Source organism: Manis javanica, chromosome X, assembly GCF_040802235.1.
Source record: "Manis javanica isolate MJ-LG chromosome X, MJ_LKY, whole genome shotgun sequence".
Lineage (NCBI taxonomy): Eukaryota > Metazoa > Chordata > Mammalia > Pholidota > Manidae > Manis > Manis javanica.
Window position 1 is genome coordinate 29271234 of NC_133174.1, and position 16980 is coordinate 29288213.

General features: G+C 35.6%; 1 long non-coding RNA gene across 1 annotated transcript; it reads right to left on the reverse strand.

Moving 5' to 3' along the window:
- Nucleotides 1-14885: 14885 nt before the first annotated feature.
- On the reverse strand, nucleotides 14886-16773 carry LOC140847382 (uncharacterized). The gene is made up of 3 exons (XR_012127359.1): nucleotides 16701-16773; nucleotides 16267-16326; nucleotides 14886-15162 (listed from the first exon to the last, which is right to left on the reverse strand). It is a non-coding gene; the product is annotated as an uncharacterized lncRNA (long non-coding RNA).
- Between the last annotated feature and the right edge of the window lie 207 nt (nucleotides 16774-16980).

Below are 16980 nucleotides of genomic sequence, written 5' to 3' on the forward strand. Positions count from 1 at the left end.
ATAGCAGCATAGTATTCCATTGTGCAAGTACAAAATTTACTGAACTGAGTCATGTCTGATGTACTCTGGATGTTTCTAATTTTTTACTATTGCAAACAAGACTGTGATGAATATCATTTTGCATATCTTTTCTCATATGGCTGAGCATGTTTATAAATAATATAGAATTACTGTAAGAACTACTGAGTAAAAATCTATGCACTGGTCATTTCAACAAATGCTATCAAATAGCTCTTCAGAGAGCTTGTATTTATCATAGTCTGATTAGCAATAAGTGACAGTACATTTTCCCCTATGTTTAAACTATTGCAGTATGTGTAATAGGCAGGATTTCTAAAATGCCCCCCTTAAAGACACCCTGCACTAATATCTAGAACCTGTGGATATGATGATTTATCACTCCCATGATCATGTAAAGTTCTATAGCATAGCTGATCTTAAGATAGGGAGAGGACCCAGGTAGGCTGATCTAAGATCATGGCAGAGCAAGAAGTTAAGAGACACGTGAAGCATGAGAAGGATTTCATACATGATAGCTGTTTTGAAGATGGAGGGATCCGCCTGAGGAAGAATGGATGGCCTTAAGGTGCCCAGACAGAGGTCTCTGACCAACAATCAGTTAGAAATGGTGTTAGCTGGCAACCTGAAATTTGAAATTGGCTCTGTATGCAGAGGGTAAGTTGAGACCAAAGAAAGCAGACCACTCCAGATTAGTAGGTGGCAAGGGAACTTACTTACAAGGCCTGTTTTGGGTACCAAAGGACAGGTATATCTTTACACCCACCCGCCAGATAAAGGGGCCTAAACAGGGTTCAGACATGTGCATCATTCACATGGTCTAAACAACACCTTACTCTCCAAAGGCTGCATCCTTCAAGTGGCTCCTCGTACAGAAACAGTGGGCAGACCATACATTCCAAGGACAGGTGAGGGTGTAACGGTCCTCTGATTATCTGGGTCCAACTCATGGGTCAGCCGGTAGTCACATTCTCTCAAAAAACTCCTCCAACAAATGGGCACCTCAGTTCTACAACTGTAAGGAACTGAATTCTGTCAATATCCTAAATGAGTTTAGAAGCAGATTCTTCCCCCAGGTCCTTTTCTCCAGAAAGAAAGGTAGTTCTGCCAGCACCTCGATTTTGATCTTTTGAATTCCTTAGCAAAGAACCCAACCATGCAGTGCCCAGACTTCTGACACAAAGACACTGAGATAACACATTTGTGTTATTTTAAGTTGCTGTTTGTGGTGATGTGGAGTGCAGCAATATAAAATTAATAGTGCTAATAGAATTTTGACTTTTCTTACTTTCTTAGGTAAGAAATGGTATTACCATGTAGTTGACTTTTCATTTTTCTTATGATGGAAATGAACATCTATTCATTTATTTAAAAGTCATTTTTATTTCTGTTTTCTATATTGTGTGTATTCATAGAAGTTTTCTTGGACTGTTGATCTATTTCTTATCAATTATGGAAGTGCTTTATATATTAAGAGAATTTGCTTTGCCTGTGATAAGATTTGCAAATATTATGTGTGTGGATATCTATCTCCTTATTTTTTTTTTTACTCTTCTAGTGAATTTGGTAGTCATATCATTACTTTGCTTTATGGCTTCAGCGTTTTAAAAAATATTCTTACTTATTCTTAGAAAGGCCTTCCTTATGTCAAGATTAAATAAAAAGTTGCTTCTGGTGATTTTACTGTTTTGCTTGCAACATTTACACCTTATATCCACATAAAATTTATCCTGGTATAAAAGATATTGATACAAACTACCCCAACATCATTATTGAATTTCAAAATGTGATCCCTCAAAAGTTTTATTTAGTGTTGGGTAAGCGACTTATAACAATGGGACATTAATCCTCTTGATAACACTTTCCCTTATTTTTTCTTTGGGAGTTTCTTGTTGAGATTTAATACTTCTTTTAAATACATAATCACTTTTATATACTGACATACCTGTGTTTTTCTTCCATTTGTATTCATAATAATATTTCTCTGTTATGATTTAATATATCTAGGAAATTGCTCCAACACTTTTATTATTAATATTTTATTATTGTTTTAATTATTTTTCACTGATTTTTGTCAGTTTCTACATGCCCTGCATTTTTGGCCTTTCCCTTTGTCCTACATTTTCAATTCCACTTTTCTCATTTCTCCTTCAAGTTTATGCTTTTGCTGAGGCAAAAATTGCCATTTCTTTCCATCCTTTATTTAAGAGTTCTGTATTTGATAGGCGAATGAACCACAGAACACCAGTGTTTTAGATAGTGCTAGTTTCATAATATAGGCTTTGTATCAAATTTCATTGGGCTACAAGATATTGATGTCTATTGAGTTATAAAATGCGACCACCATCAAATCAGGGCCTGATAAATATAACCAGCTGACTGAAACCAATGTGAAAAAAGTCCCAAAGTGGTGGTTATGGAAGCTATTGTCCATCAAACGATTCCTCAATTCATATCTCTACAGGTACTCTTTTCCTGTTTGACCCCAGTGAATCCCAGAACTCCTTTGGTATTACTTATCTGAAATAGAATAAAACATCTGTTTCCAAAGCACCTGTGAGAGTGGCAAAATAAATGAGACAATTAAAATACCCATTCTCTGACCAAAGGGGAGGAAAAACCTGTAAAATAGGTATTGAAAAAGTCTTTCCAATTACAGATTTGAAAAGAAATATGTATCTATGTATATCTAATTTGATATATTCATTTTCAGTATGCTTTCCTTATCTACCAATTTGTAAGTAGCTGGTTTCTCACAATAAGGAGCAAGTCTTTAAAAGGACACTAACATTTTGAAACTAAGGTGGGCCAGGAATTCCAGCAATTTCAGCTTTCCAGGTGGTCATGGGGAGGTGGAGGGTGGGAAAAGGAAAGTTTTGTTCCTGATTAATAGTTGAAGAAAACCTAATTTGTAATATATACAATCCCATTATATGAATCAATGTTGGATAAACTGTCTTTCAACCCTGTAAGCATACAGCAGAGACTCTCTCCTCTGCCACCCCCTCCTTGAAGGAGCTTTTTCAAAAGCTTTCAAGTTTTCTTATTTTTGCTCTTCCCAATCCTCTCCTCAACCTTCCCACCCACACTAATACACCTTATTCCACATTTTTTCCCATTTTAACCCTCAATAGACTGTCTCACAACCATATTTACATGCAGTTTCTACAAATGACAGGTATTTCCTTTATATAAATTAAATTTAAAAAAATTCTGATACAAAGGTTTTCTCAATGTAATGTGATGGGATGCTATGAGACATGTTAAGTAGAACAATTTTTAAATTTCTGATAAGAAAGAGAAAAGCACTGGGTTCAAAATTTAGTTCTCACTCATTTTTCTATATATCCAACAGAAATAATGTATGTGTGTGTGTGTGTGTGTGTGTGTGTTGCACATACATATGTATATACACAGAGAGAGAATGGGGAAAGGAGAGAATGAGTTGAATTATCAACTGACAATAGTTTTACTCAGAATATCACACGTCAAAGTGACTTACAGATATTATTTTCTCTGTGTGCCATGATGTGATAACAGATCGAAGAGCACTATTCCTAGAGAATCTCTGAACCAGTGAAGTGCTCCTTATTCAACTGAGATGTTAACTCACTTATTTTGTAATGGGAGTTAGGTGAGTCTGCTACTCCTAAACTGGAATTTTTCTCATATAATCTGCCCTTTACCTGAAAAATGCTGTTCATTCCTTGGGAAATGTGTGAATGTATGTGTATCTGTGTGTGTTCTTTTCCATGAATACAATTAGAAGAGATACAGATATTGGAGTGGTACATCTTAAAATGTTGTCTGTGAAAGGGTGTTAGTCCATGAACACTTTGTTCCTGGTCCATGATAAGTAAAGAAATCGAAAGGAAGAGTTCAGACACACTGATAACAATCTGATATTGTCAGGCCTATGTTCTCTCTCTGCATGATGAAGGAAAGCTTCTGACAAGATATTTGGCTGGATTTGCCATAGGACATCATGTTTGAAGCTGTTGATATTCCACACATGGTTTCATTTAAAGCTGAATTTGGAAATGCATTGTTGATTGTTGTGACTGACCTGGTCAATCCATGAATGGGTTAAGCCACATCCCTTGGAAGACTGAGGTGTCCTTGAAAATTTATAATTCTAGTATAATGAAGGTTAGTTCTGACAGCAGAAAAGGAAGAATTTACACTTCTCTCTAGGGCCAAATTGCAGATAGACCTGGACTTCCAAGAGCATGGGACTGACTGAAGAATCCTGTGGGTAAAAACTGAGCAAACACCCTAAGTGGAGGCCTGATGGAATGAGGCTGAAGTTTAAGAACATGTCAGGGTCTTTGGGCCCTGAAAGTGGCTTCTTTAAGAAAACTGGAAAGCAATCTCCCATAACAATAGCCTTCAGTAGTGTCTAGTTAAAAATCAGAGCCTGGATCTCCTTTGTGCTGCTAGGAATTAATTCATCTGGAGCTGAGCTTCAGCCTTCATGTACCCATAGAGGGTTCATTCTAACTGGCATCTATTCTGATTGGTCAGTTCCTTTGCTGTAGCAGAAGTTAAATATTCCAAATATCACCTATGGCAGTGTTTCTCCTTAACATCTTCAGAGCACGTACAGCACAGACCAGCTCTTCTCTCATGAGGAGTATCCTCAACCTTGACATAATGGAAGCAAGACCTTAGGAGAAAAAACGGAGAGACTGTCTTGAGCACAGGAGGTAGTATACTTGACAGTTCTGCAAAACAGCTGAAGAGGTATTTGTATAAGAGGTTGTCTTAGGTTCTCTCTCCAGGTCCAACAAGTGGCTGTGTTCCAGGAAGTGGGTTCTTTTTGATGTGCATGTTTGTGCACACATGCATGCACATGCACTATAATAATTTTGATATAAATTTTCATTGGCTCCGTTATTCTTTAAGAAGAGCATATGTCATTTTATGCCACGTCATATGTCCTTGGCAAATGATTCTGCTGAGATTCCCATATCTTCTCTCTTCCTTCACCTACTCTGTTCCCTTGTGGAATTTTTCAGCCATGAAGATAAACTTAAAGGAGTCGTCTCAGATCCAAAGCTCACATCTTAGTAATGAGTAAGGTGATTATCCACAAGAGTTTACTAAGTGTGATTGCAATGGACTGAAAGAGTTATTATTCCATTTATATGTCTGTTGTATTAGGAGGACATGGAAGAGAGTTCACTGCATTCTTTTAATTCTTATTTAATGAGATGTTGCAGATGGAAGCAATCTGTTGATGAAATTAGTGCTCTTGGCAATTCAATTATAAATATATTTCAAAAACAATGTACATATATGGGAAATACAGAATATCTTACTAAGGCTAGAACCCGTGAAAGCCAGCTTTTTCAATTGGAATTTGACCCCAGTTTGCAGGTAAGTAATGGGAAAAGCACTCAGCTGTAATACCCCAATAATTGACTGTATACCTTAATAATAGCTACCACTTAATGATCTTTTAAATTTTATTTTTTCATATAACAAATACTTACACAGTGCTCACTATGTGTTAGACATTTAATTGATTTATGAAAAGAATTATTTAAATTTTCCATAAAACCCTACAGAGGTAGTTATTACCCCTATATTACAGAAGAGGAAACTGAGGCACAAAAAGTTTAAATATATTGCTCCAGGTCACACTGCTAGTAAAGTAGCAAAACCAGGATTTACAGCGGGGTGGTATGCCGCCAGAGTTTGTTTCATAATCACAACATTATGCTGCCTACCATAGGATAAACACCAGGCCAGAGCAGAGAAAGAGCATCCTATTAGAATTTCATAAACCATGCTATGTAGGTGACCAACTATTTAGCCTATGAATAAAACCAGTTGGAAAGGTCAGTATATTCTTATACATTATCAATACATATGTACTATAATATGTACTCATATATATGTTCCTAAGTATATTCTCATTGCATTTATCAATGTATATTCTTATGTATGTATTAAAATATATATTATACTACTCTCAATCACTTAATGTGACTATAACAGCCTTTGTTCCTACTTAGATATTTTAAGGCTTTAATATATTAAAGCTCAAACCCACAAAAGTATGGTCAGAAGTAGTATTCACATTTTACAGACCTTTTTCTACATTTCCCAGTCTTGCATTACATGTTATGTATGTCATGTTTTATTGCATTGGACAAGGTGATAAGATAAAATGCATGTAATTTTTGACAACTATTTATGATATACAACAGGCTTACTTGATGCTTAAGAAACATACTGTAACAAAGATAGACACATGCTATATACTTATAAAATGACCTATTAACAAGAGTAACCTAAGCCATTTTTTTACTTTATACACACAAATATAGGCTAACAATTTATATTCCCTTATCTAACCACTCTTGAATGCAATATTTGTCTGCCATACCATGACCCAAAGAGGTGAAAAAAATGAAAGCCCTTGGAGTTTAGCCCTACCCAGTGCCTGAGCAAAAGTCACCAATGTTGTTACCTGTTTACCCAATAGTCATTGATAACAAATTTTTTCATTGCTAAATTGTTATTTCCTTTAAAAAATGAATTAGATGAAGAGCTGCTTGGGGATAAAGTTCCTAGCCCCATGATATGACCGACGATTGGTCATACGTTATGAAACTACAACAAACTTATTCTTTAGATCATCAGTCTGCCAGTCTACCGTGCATCTAGGCTTTACCTGTGAGACCATTTTGAGTCAATAACTTCCAAGAGTAAGTCTGAAAGAAGTATAGAGGTCTCTGGGAAAGTTTTGCCTATTAAAAGGCCAAATTTGACGGTCACCACTCTTTCTCATCCTTCCTGACTTGAGAAAGGATGCAATGGCTGAAGATACAATAGCCATCTTTCAGCCATGAGTCAACAAGCATGAAGAAAAATGATGCATACACTAAGTATGGAAGAGCAGAAAGATAGAAATTGCATGAATCTTTGATGGAATCACTTAGCAGATAAATCAATGCCAGCATGGTCTACCTTCAAAGTTCATGCTATGTGAGAAAATCAACACTTATTTGATTTGCTGTTAATATGGATTTCTGTTACTCATACCAGAAAACATATCCAATCAATACCATCAAAAAGATCTCAGGCACTCAATAAATTAGTTTTAATTATCCAACTAGTAGAATGTTAACCAACCAGCTATGTTCCTAGCTTAATACCTTCTTCCCATTCTACCCACATCCCAAAATCACCACTGTGAATAATAGTAGGCTGTACCATTCCATCAGCAACTTGTCATTCATTAATTCAAATATATTTATTTATTATTACTGAGCACTTTTTAAATGCCTGATAATCCACTAAATAGTTGTAGGGAAAAAATGTTTAGAAGCAGGCTAGGAACATTCTCAACCTAACAGAATTTATAATCCAGTGTAGGAGAAAGACACGAATTACATAACCATAAAATAAATAAATGCGATATATGTCTAATGAAGAAGAGTTGTGTATGTTTCTATAAGAGCAAAAATTAAGGAGATTTAACTAGTCAAGGAGGTCAGAAAAGGCTCCCTTGAAGAAGTGATTTATGTTTTCTCAAAGCTAAAGAATGAATAAGTTCATAAGTGATGCTATCCTGCAGTTTTGCTTTGTTTTATAATGCCTTTGTCTGTTTTTTGGTATCAGATTACTGCTGACCTCATAGAATGAGTTGAGACATATTCCCTCCTCTTCAATTTGCTGAAAGAGATCTTCCATAATGGGTATTATTCATATTGGCTTTATTTCTTCTTTTAAAGCTTGATAGAATTCACCAGGGAAGGAACATTAGCCTGGGGTTTTCATTGAGGGAAGTTTTTAAACTACAAATTCCATTTCTTTAATAGATATAGTTATTCAGGTTATATTTTTCTTTCATGAGCTTTGGTGGTTTCTTTCAGGAATTTATACAATCATATGTTATTAAATTTATTAGCATTAAATTGATTATAATAACCCCCTATCATTTTAATATCTGTAGAGTTGGTAGCAATGCCACCTGTCTCTTTGGAAATTGGGCCTTGACATTTGAAATTTCTGTCTTTTCTGTTTTTCTGATTAGCTTGGATAAAATGTATCTATTTTACTGAGCATCTCAAATAACCAGCTTTAGTTTCACTGATTTCCTCTAATATTTTGTTTTAAATTTCATTTACAGAACAAATGTCTGTTCTGACATTTTTATTTCATTTCTTCGGCTTACTCTGTGATTCACTGGCTTTTATTTTACTACTTTCTTAAAAGTGGAAGCTGAAGACATTCATTTGAGACATTTTACCTTTTCTAATATGAGAATTTAATACTGTAAATTTCCTACTAAATGTTGCTTAGCTGCATTGCATAAGTATAACACATTCTTTTTTTCATTTTCATAAAGGTCAAAATATTTTCTAATTTATCATTTGATTTCTTCTTTGACATGTGGATTATGCAGAAGTATATTACTTAGTTTTCAAATATTTGGAGATTTTTCCAGACATTTTTGTTATTGATTTCAAATTTAATTACACTGTGGTCAGAGGATAAACTTTCTATGATTGGAATCCTTTAAATTGAATAAGACTTGTTTTATGATCCATAATATGGCCTATATTGGCAAATACTCTATGTGCACATGAAAAAAAGGGTAATCTGCTATTGTTGGGTAGAATGCTCTATAAATGTCAATTAGTACAAGTTGGTTGATAGCATTCTCTAGATCTTCTATGTCCTTACTAATCTTCTGCCTACTTGTTCTATGAATAATTGAAAAAGAAGTATTAAGATGTCTACTTATAATTATTGATTTGGAGAAAGATGAGAAATGAAATAAGTATCATCATTACTCCCACATATATATACATTTCCCTCCACCACGCCATGCCACTCTGTATAGATCATGTGATTTGGAAGGGATTAACACCATCCCAAGCTCTTCTTGGAGCAGACAGTGATTGGTCTAAATCAATCAGGATTAGCCTGCTTCCTTGTAAAAATAACTGATTCAGGTATCCCAGGGAAAGCTAATCAATTAGTGTAATACTCTCCTAGATAAGAAGATTGGTTTAAGACTCTTAGCATTTCTCCAAGAAAATACTCCTACTAGATCACCATTCTGGGAAGCCCATGATTTACAAAATTCACAAATGTAAACAGAACTTTCAGCATTTCAGTATCTCATTGTAAAATATGAGTAGGTGGTCAAGGTTCTCCTACCATCTTATTAAAAATGCTAACATTACAGAAGCCAAAGAAATAAGGCAACAATAATTTAAAAGAAGGAGTCATCATATTGGATGATAAAATCTTAAAAAGAGAGAAAAGATTATTTATATCTTCAGAAAGATAATAGAAAATATTATAGCCATTAGTTAAGATGCTATAAATAGAACTAATGAAAGTTGAAAATATGAACATAGATAGGAGAAATTCAGTAGAAAATTGGGAAGACAAAATTGAAAAAATCTCTTAGAAAAGATGTCAACGAGCATTTTATTAAATGACCAAGTATTAAATGTTCTTGGCCTGCAGGGTCTATGGTCTCTGTCACAGCTGCTTAACTCTGCATCTGTAACAGAATGGTTGTGACTGGGTTACCACACAACTTGATTTAGAAAAATGGGTGGCTATCCCATGGGCCATAATTTTCTAATCCCCAACCTAGAAGATATCTTAAAAAGCCTAAGAGATGGGGAAAAAAAGGTGGAAAAACATAAAAAGATTATAAGATATCCAGGTGTCCAATAGACAAATAATAAGTGTTCTAGACAGAGAAAAGCAAAATAAAAAAGGAAATGAAGTATTCAGGACAATTACATGGAATTTAAGGATATGATTTTCCTGATTGAAAGGTCCCATTAGTTCTTAATACCACAGATCCAAACACATCTATGACAAGATAAAACTGTGGAAATTTCAAAGAAAAGGGGTAAAGAGAAAAATCCCAACAATTTCCAAAGAGGCAAAAGAAAAAGTATGCCTACAGAGAACAAGAAATCAAGAAGGCTTCGGTCTTCTCCAACAGAATACTGGATGGTAGAAAACACTGTGGCAATGGCTTCAAGATTTAAGAGAAAGTTACTTAACCTATGTGAAGTCAAACTAATGATTAAATGTGTGGGTAAGTTAATGGAATTTTCTGATAATCAAGGCCTCAAAACTTTAACTCACAGGCCCTTTCCCCAGGAAACTACCTGAGAGAATGTGTTCCACTTAAACGAGGCCAAGAAAATGGAAATAGTATTCAGGAAACAGGGCATCCAACTCAAGAGGGTGGTGATGAAAAACCCCAGGATGATGTTGAAGATATAATAGCTAATGCGACAGCCTCAACAAGCAACCAGTGAAGATGGGAGCAGGTCAGAGGGCCATAGGAGAAATGTCTCCAAGAAGATTGAGTGGATGGAGTGTTTGATCAGTTTGAATATACTGAGAAATAATTTAGACAATTGGTTGGGGGTTGGAGAGAATAAATACATTAGTGATAAACACACTGAAGCAAATTAAAGTATTAAAAATATTAACTGCTTAGGAAAATGAAAATAAAAATAACAACTATTACTAGGCTTAAAAGTCACTATCATTGAGATATAATAATATAAAAGCAGAATACTGATCCAAAAAAATTATGATATAACTGTTATTAGGAAGACAGTGTGTGTGTATGTGGTAGTGAGCTGTTGGTGGGAGATCACTAAATCATCACCTTCTAAAATAAAAAGTAACGACAACATGAAATGCTGGTGAGGATGTGGAGCAACTGGATCATTCACAAATTTCTGATGGGACTGTAAAATAATACAGTCACTGGAAGACAGTTTGGCATTTTCTTATTAAACTAAACATGTAACTACCATATGACCCACCAATTGCACTCATGGGCATTCGGGCATTCATCCTAGAGAAATGCAAATTTATGTTCACATAAAAACTGAATATTTATAGCAGCTTTATTTATAATAGCCAAAACCTGGAAACAGTCCAGATGCTCTTCAACGTGTAGTTAAACAAACTGTGATACATCCATACCATGGAATACTACTCAGCAATGAAAGGCAAGAACTACTGATACACGGAACAACTTGGGAAAATATGCAGAGGATTATGGTGAATGAAATAAGCCCATCCCAAAAGGTTACATACTGTATGATTCTTTTATAGAACATGTTTAAAATGATAACATTTTAGAAATGGAGGACATATCAATGGTTAGGTATGGAGTGAGGCAGAAAGTGTTAGGTATGGTCCTAAGTGGACAAGAGAGAGGACCCTTGTGGTGTTGGAACTGTTCAAGACCTTAACTGTAGTGATGGATACGTGAACCTATGCAGGTGACAGAATTTTATAGAACTGAATACATGCACATACATGCACACACAAACAAGTACTGATAAAACTGGCAATCTGAATAATGTCAGTGCATTGTATACTATAGTTTTGCAAAATGTTACCATTGAGGAAAACTGGAAAAATATTACATGAGATAGCTTTACATTATTTCTTACAACTTCAAGTGAATTTACAATCATCTTAATACAAAATTTTAAATTATTTAAATAAAATGACATTTAAAAAATTCAAATAAATAAAATTCTTATGGAATTCACTACTCCCCAAAATGTTACCTTTTGGGTTATCTGGAAAAAGTGTATATGAGATCTAAAAATTAAATTTAAAAAAATCTAATTGTGTTTGTTCACAATACTCTCTATGGTGGGTATCAAACTTTTACTCAAAATTCTAAATCATTCCGTTTTTGTTGTGCATTTAAAGGGAGATTTACTTCCTGTAGAGTAGTGTAATTCAGCCAAACAGTGAGAAAAACATAAAATCCTGCAGAGATAGCACACCCTGTCCGAATTTGCTCACTGACTTTTCGCCAGCAAGGCTGATTATCGGTTTCTAGTCATTTCAAATGTCCTCCACTATATTTACATCTAGCTGTAAGTTGTCTGTTGTTTTCTTGTGGAAATGTGAATAGCCAGTATGTACTCTCTTGGTTGACCTGTGTAGCAGGAAAACGTGAAATCAGCAATGAAGGACTTGATTTATTTCTGCGTGTAACCCTTCCTTTCCTACACTGCACCAGGTTTGGGTACAATCAAACCTGCGAGTGGGCAATTGCAATTATTTGGTATCATGGCTGGACTGATTTGTTCACTCTGAGTCACTCAAGCCCCTCCTTTCCTTCTTGGCCAGAGTAGAGAGTTGTGCTTCTCTACATGGTAGCCACTAGCCACATGTGACTATTTTAATTAAAATTTAAGTTAATTACAATTAAGTGAAATAAAAAATGTAGTTCCTCCATTACAATAGCCACATTTTAAGGGATATATAACCAGTAATAAAAGTTCTGGTATGTTTCTATAATTTTGTTATGAGAAGAAACTATTTTCAAACGATTCTCTGACAACAGAAGGAATTGACAGTGGTATGACCAGCTCATGTTAAATAAAAACAAAATGAAAACTCAAGTGTTTTACCTAGTACAGCCGAAAAGTATTCTCTTCTCTTTATATTAGGTAGCTCTTCATTTTATTTACACAATTTTCAGGCTGTTAGCATGGAATTTATGAGTATGGCACAACACTAGATACATGTATCTCTGAAACCATCAGTGCTTAGGTGTGTCAAGTGGTGCTATTATTTTTCTCTTTTGTTATGAGAAGAAACTATTTTCAAACGATTCTCTGACAACTCTTCTACTCTTGAATTATTTGTCATTCTTTCTTATTTTCCTCCTACAACTTTTAGACTGACCAAAGACCCATGGAGGAAGAGATACAGAGATGACTTGTTAAAACTTATTTTTAAAATAATCTCACACTGTTAGGTTTAAATAAAATTAGCAAGTGCATAAGAAAATTAAGTCAGTCATTAGAACAGTGGGTCTAGTATATGATATTTACTTTTTCCAAAGTTGAGATTTGGGACTAGAACCCCTCTCTGGTCCTGTGGCTTTGTCACATAGGAGTCAGAGAAAGGGAAAGAATATTCACCTTCATTTTTCTCCCCAAGGTCAAGGCAGAGTAATAGGCTCTTTTTACTTCGACTATCTAATTCTTCAATTATTAATTCTTTTCTAAGGCGCTTGAAGTGACGAAGGAATTTCCAATTAGAATCTGTGGAATGAGACCACCTTGTACTTGGAATAAGCTATTTGTCTGTTAGAGGTGAATCCTTAAGTTGCATAGAAACATATTCAATACTGGGTTTTTCTCATCTGCGTCATTGTGTGCTCTTTAATGTTTGCAAATTTTTTTGTAAAGTACATGTCATTGATTTTTAGGATTTTGTGTCTTTCAAATATTTTTACACTTTTCTGAATAATCCATTATTTCAATTATAAAGTAACAAAATATCAAGTGACCTAAGTCTAGTGTAATGCTTATTAGTTCTGTTTTAAATACACATCTTGCCAAAAAAAAGTACTGCAACATTAAAGGAAATTAAAAAAGGAAAGTTCTTGTCTACCCATAATCCTACCCTCTAAAGTAATCATTTGAATTTCTTCATTTTACCTCAACCTTTATCCACTGATCACTTTAAATAGTAGTTAATGGCCTTTGTACATATTTATATAAACCTTTGTTTGACAAACATTAGTTTAGAAGTGTCTTCTCTATAATTATCACTTTAATCATGTCAGCTGATACATAAGGCCCATTAGTTTGATATGCTGAGACAACATAATTTACATCTTATGATTTTTATAAATTTATTCTTTTCTTTTTTTTTTCTTTTCTTGATAGCTTCCAAAAGAGCCCCTAATGATCCTTACCCCCTAGAATTTTCATGCCTTTACATAGTGCCTCCAATTGACTAGGGCAAACCTGTGCTCCATGCATACTGTGTATACGACTGTGTGACTTCCATGGCTAGACTGTGTGAACTTCCATACGCACACACAAAAGGCATAGCAGTGTCTTCCTTATGCTCTTGGATTGCTCACCGTAGGAGAGGCCAATAGGCATATATGAGGAAACGCAAGCAGCCCTGGGGAGAAGCCCATGAGAAGAATGACGGCCTTTTCCCTTAATACTATGTAGTGGTCATCTTTGGGCTATACATGAGTATGCAATCACCATTTTTGATAGTTGTGTACATTCCGTTGTATAGATACACCCTAATGTATTTTACCAATTCTCTCTTTGGACATTTAGGCTCTCTCCATCTATCTAGTGCTATACCAGTATGATGATCAGTAGCTTTTAATTGTTACTTATTTTCATATTTGTTTATGTGATTTTCTTATGATTAATTTATTAGAGCTTAGAAGAAAATCATGTACATACACATTTATATTGAAATCTATTCTTCTAGAGGCTTTTGGGTGAGGATCTAACAATATTTGTTCCTTAGATTTCCCCAGATACTCCAGCACTATTTATTGAGTAACATTCAGTGTCTGCAGTGATTTAAAATGACTCTTTTATGATGCACTAAATTTTCTTATATACTTAGGTCTGTTTACAGAATCTGAATTAACCATGTGCTTTTGATCTATCAGTCCATTTAAATTCTGGTATTTCAATTTTTTGTTTTAAATTATATCAACTTTATATTACTCTTTGCTATTTTGCACAGAAGGTCTTGTCTCCAACATCCATTACACAAATTTCTCCACTCTTCCCACCCATTTACTTATCCAAGTGAAATAGATAAACTGAAGGAAAATTTTTCCACTTTCAAAAAAAAGTCTATGGTTTTTGAATTGAATGACTTTATATATATAATTTTGGGAAAACTGATATATGTAAGATATTGAGTTTTTCCTTTCAAGAAATATGTTTTTCCATTTACTTAAGTTTACCTTTACATGCATAAGTATTGTGAGAATATTCTTCCATTATTCTTTTAAATCAGTTATGGCTAGTATGAAACACAGCTTAATTTTATTGATTTCCATTTCATCTTGCATCTGTTTCCTTTTCTGAACTTCTCTGATTAGTTCTAGCATGCTCTCAATTATTCTTCAAGGTTTCTAAGTAAACAGTTTATCAATATCATATAATGGTAAATAATAAATGTTTATCTTCATGTCAAGTATTTAAGCATCTTCATCATCATCATTATCATCATCCTCATCAGCAGTAACAGCTCCTTTTTTATGGTTGGAACAACCACAATTATGTTGTTGATTCTTTGTGTTGATTGTAGGCATCCTGACCTTGTTCTTGCCTGGAAGGAAATGCTTATGTGTTTCAGAATTACTGTGCCAGTTGAGGAAACATATGGGAAATGCAAAGGGAGTAATTTGTAATAGCTGAGCTAATTTACTACAGTCTGTGTCCCTACCTCCTCATCTCCCATTCTGCTCTCTACTCCACTCTACTCAGACCATTCTCACAAAGGTCACCAAGGACAAATGCAGTGGACACTCTTCAGATTCTTCTGCTAATAGAATGTACTGCAGTATTTGACACCACTGACCCTTTCTATGATTTATAAGTACCCTCTTACATGGACTTCCCCAACATCCCCTCTCCCATTTCTCCATCTTCCTGGAGGGTCTTCCTCTATTCATTCTACAGAGGACAGGCTTCTTTTCTTTTCACAAGATATGTTCTCTCTCAGAGTTTTCTTGTCCATTGACAGGTTTCTGGACCTGATCCTGTAAGGTGGTGGTTTCCACCTCTGACTATGTTCGAGAGCACCACAGGTGAAAAAGTCTGCAGCCTTGGTCCTGTTTATCACATGCACCTCCCAGCCTGGCTTGTTGGCTCTTGCCCACAGCTTTTTGATAAAGGCTTTAGAAAGCCCAAGAATGGGGATTGAAACGGTCTGTTTCATATGGATCTAACCATTGTTTTCATTCCAAGATTTAGGATCCCATTCTTTTCGAATCAGTGCTCAGACTTTCAAATGAAAGACCTGGCAAAACTCAGTACCCCACACATTCCAATTTTGCATTTGATTTTCAGCAGTGCCAGCCCTTAACTACAAGAAGCTCTTAGGAGTGACAAGGAAACTCTTTGACTCGTGGACTATAACTTGAGCTGAGGTTTAACAATCTTGAGCTTATCATTTTCCCTTTGTGAGCACTCAAGTGAACTCAAAAGACTCTATCCCATATTACAGTCTTCTCAATTGTCATTACTGCCATAATAATCAAGTGCAGCAGCCACTTGGGCTCCCAAACCACAGGTTTAATCTGGTGCTTCATCACAAAATGATAGCTTGATTAAATTGTAAGGTCACTGTTTGAGTGGCATCCCATGTCCCACTGACAAGGAGCTCAGCACTGTCCCCAAGCCCAAAGGTGTGACCAAATCAAAATTCTACCTTTGAGAGTCTATCTCCTGGACCGCTACTGGTACCAACTGTGTATCAGTCTAGATCCAACTGAAAGAGAAACAACACAGTAATTTGAAGAGCAAAAGATTAATATAAAGAATCATTAACTATAATAGAATTGGCATGATAATGGGTTGGCTAGCAAGAAGGATTAACTAAAGAAAATAGAAATAGTGGATACAAAAAGCAGCCAATATGCTAAGGCTAAGATACAGCACACCAGGAAGCTAACTCTGCCCCCAGGGCTAAGATCCAGACCATGGTTCACTGAATGACAACTTCCTGTGGTACCTACCACACTGGCACAGTTTGCTGGTTATCTTCTCTCTAGGATGAAAATAAAAGTAGTCCACGGGGAAGCGTCTCATTAGCGACACTGCTACAAAACTACTAGAGGGAGGGTGCCACGTGAAGCTACTTACTGCTGCCTGCTGCTGGCCACCACGTACTCCAAGAGCTGGGCGCTGGAGAAACCGCCAGTGCTGCAGGAGCCTGACGTTGGAGAAAGCCCGCCAAGCTGCAGGAGCCCGCCCACCCAGCAAAGCGGAACCAGGAAGCGAAGTACTACCTCCTGCAAGCTATTTCTAGCGCCCTCTAGTGACAAATATTTTGTGTGTTCGCTGGTAAAGGAAAAATATTCTAAGAGCCCAAATTCACTTTCAGAGAGCCGCCTAAAATGGTGCTTTTGGAGCTGAGGCAATA